We start from the raw sequence: 3522 nt of genomic DNA on the forward strand, positions 1-3522 counted from the left end.
ATGGAGCCTGCTTCTCCCTCTGCCTGTGTCTCTGACTCTCTCTCTCTCTCTCATGAATAAATAAATAAAATCTTTTTTAAAAAAGTTCCTGAACCATTCTTTCTATGAAGCATCTTTTCATCTCATCAGGGCTCTAAGAATTGCACAAGCAAAAAGCTTTTAAAACCCAAATAAAAGGAGAATCATTAATAATCAAGCCCTAAGTTGAGAGAAGAAAATAGTAAGCTTGAAATCAAGTTTTCAAGCTCTGTGCAGTGGCAGTATCATCTCCAATGAGGTTTATCCGAGGCGTGATTATTGCTAATTGAAATCAAGTTTTCAAAAATAAAGTTAATAAGGATGGCAGTGGATAAGAGAGGAGAAAGGCAGTGCAGGCTGGAGGAAGTCCATAGTCAGGACCTCAGAGGCAAGGAGGAGGCTGGTCTACTGTGTGTACAGTTTGGGTGGGGACACAGATCATGTGGCATACAGATGCGCAATGCCAGATCATGCTAGAGAAGCCTTGAAACGTATCTGTGCAAGGGAGGACTGTCCCAGTGCAGCACCCCCTATGACTGCTGACCTAAAATTACTTCCCACTGCTTCTCCTTCCTGGCCTTTGTACATGCTGTTCCCTTTGCATGGCTCATTGTAGGTGCTCAACCAATATTTGTTCAATGAATGAATGAGTGAATGAATACGAAAATGAAGAATCGATGCAAGAAAGCCGACATGGCTGACATTGGACCAGAGCAGTGAGGCTGAGTGCAGCCTGGGCTAAGGAAGGAGGGGCCTAAATTACAGCTCCCCTGATGCCCCCCCCCCAGAACTACAGAGAAAGAGATGACAATGAATGGGCTACCACAAGAGAGTGTGAGTCAACAACACACTGGACAAACCTATGTTTTATGGAAGACCTGTCACCTTTGATTTTGCTGACTGATGCTGAGGGACTCAAACCAATAGAGTTCAAAGCATGAACGTTGACTGGAAGAACAATCATGAGATTCCTTGCAGAGGTTGGTGCCTCCCCAACATATCTCTAGAAGAATTTAGAGCAATTCTTGTCAAAAGATGGTTCCTTTCTCATATCATGTTGCTGACAAATGGCAAAATCAAATGTCAGCAAAACAACTTCCTTTGTGGGTGAATGGTTTCACGATCCATAATGCATGTTCACATGGCCATGATTAAGGGTAAGACTTAACATCAAGGCTAAGACCAGGTAATTAATCAAAACCCTGATACATTTCTACAAACCTGTGAACAGTGCATTGGACTGCACATTGTGGTTGATCCGGGACTTTCTATTCAAATGGGACAGGCCATATAGCTCATATATTTCAAGACAATATGCGGTGGGAGTGTAAAAATGTCATTAAGAGGAAAGTGACTTGAAGACTGAGGCCAGAGGTCTCATTTCACCCAAACTTGTGCTGCAAATTGTAGATTCAGCCTCCTACTCAAGGATATGTTTAAGAAAAATATTTTAAAAATGTAAAACTTAACTAAGCTCATGGACAATATAAACACTTAGCTATGGTAAGTTTGAATATAAAATAAAGAATGAAGAAGGGATCTCTTATTGAGCTCACAGCTCAGACTATTTGGAACAGTTTTGGACACCTGATTGAAGCCTTTCAATTAGAAACAGTGTCTGCAGAAGTTCGTCCTTTATATCCAGGATACACAGCATGGAGTTCCCTGCCACCGCCCCCCCCGCCCCCGACACCTTATCGGGTGTTTGTGTGTATAATCCTCAGGGACAATGCCTCTGATCCACTGAATCATTATCTTGGTGTCAAAAGAATAGGTCCTGGAAGCATAATCATATTCCTAAAAATTTACTTTTCTGTATGTTGATGTTCCAAGTATAGCTTTCCAATGGGAGGAACACAAGGCTGTGAACATCACAAGCTCTGGGAAAGAATCAGAGTGCTAAGGAAAAAGGAGAAATGTCTCAGTGAAAACTGGTGAAGTATCACTTTAGAGTTTTATGTGGCAGGTAATAAAGCATCATGGAAGGAGCACAGGTTTTAGACTCAGATCCACCCAAGCTCCAATGCTGTGTGACCTTGGATGTATGATTTGTCCTCTCCAAGGCAGCTTCCTCATCAGTATGACAGAGTATTAAAACCAGCCTCAGAGAGACACACACAATGCCATGTACTTATCTTCATAATTATGATAGATACTGTTACGGTTGTTGTTATTACTCTTTCCACCATCTTGCCTACAATATAGGCAGTCTAGAAATGTGTTCCTCCCCTCAACAAGTCCCCCAGAAAATGAGTTTTTTTTCAGGGTTGCTTAACCCTTTCACTCTCAGACTAACTTGTGGTGTCCTACCCTCATGGCTCAGTGGTGCTGCATCTGAATTTCCACAGGAAAATAGCTACCCTTGACAGACTGTCTCCTTTGGGTCAGGTCTGTGCTCGACCCTAGAGGAATGGAGAGGAACAAGATTCCTGGGGCTCCCAGGCATTCAGGAAAGAGACAGAAAACAGATCTCTCACTGTGACATGTGGTAGAGAGGGGGTTCCAAGAATACCAGGACGTAGAGTCAGAGAATGCTTTCTGGAAAATGGCAGTCAGAAGAGTGTACCTGTCTTCAAGGTTGGCCCTGGCTCTGCTGTGCCTCAGTGTCCCAGGAAGTGCTTTATTCAGCCTCTCCTAGGCTCTTTCTCTCCTCAGTCAGAGTGTCTTCTTTAGGTCCCCGGTCACCTAGAACTCATCATGCCTTCAGGAGTCTTGCTCACATAATACTTACGAATTATATGGAAACTTGGGATGATTGAAACTTATGGCACTCTAATAAAGAGCAATAGTGATGTGGGACTTGAGGGACTTTTCAAGATTAGATGTAAGGTCCAGGGGAGAGTCACCTGCTATGTAAGCAAGCTTTCTTGGTCTACCACACAGTGTCTTGGATACCTAGCCAATTGCTGGAACATATCATGGTCTCAGTGCTCTAGCTCTGGGTCAGCAGGAAGCCATAAGTTGCCTCAAAGAGAAAGTCCTCCCCCTACCATAGAGCGCTTGACTTGGATTTTGCCTAGAAGAATATTTACAGGGAATAGCACAGGTGCCACTTATGCAAATTCTACAGTGAATTACAATGAATTCCAGAGATTCATTACCCCCTCAGCTAGACCTAAGACATCCTCCACATGCTATTTCCAGAGAGCAGGGCCTCAGAGTAGCCAGGACCCTTCCCACCCTAGGCCACCACTGCCTATTGATGGAAGGAGCTCATGACATACCCACATCTCTCATGTTTCTTGTCCCACCTTTTTATCTGGGATCTTTGCTCTACCTGTGTTTCTCATAACCTGGGATTCTGGTATCCCCCATGGTGAGTATATGGTTTCATGCAAATCAGAGTCTGGGAAATGAATCATCACCCCAGCTTTGAGTGTGGGAGGGAGTGGGGCAGGGCTGAGGATACAGCAAAAATCCCATTGCTGGATCCAGAGGCAAAATATCTTGTTCTACACACCCTCAACATAGTCACGTTGGCCTCATATTATAAAATGATAGAGT

At 43.7% G+C, this 3522-nt stretch overlaps 1 pseudogene; it reads left to right on the forward strand.

The window, feature by feature from the left end:
* The first annotated feature begins 243 nt into the window (after positions 1-243).
* LOC112928899 (U4 spliceosomal RNA) lies at positions 244-326 on the forward strand (annotated as a pseudogene).
* Positions 327-3522: the final 3196 nt, after the last annotated feature.

Source organism: Vulpes vulpes, chromosome 4 (assembly GCF_048418805.1).
Source record: "Vulpes vulpes isolate BD-2025 chromosome 4, VulVul3, whole genome shotgun sequence".
Taxonomy (NCBI): domain Eukaryota; kingdom Metazoa; phylum Chordata; class Mammalia; order Carnivora; family Canidae; genus Vulpes; species Vulpes vulpes.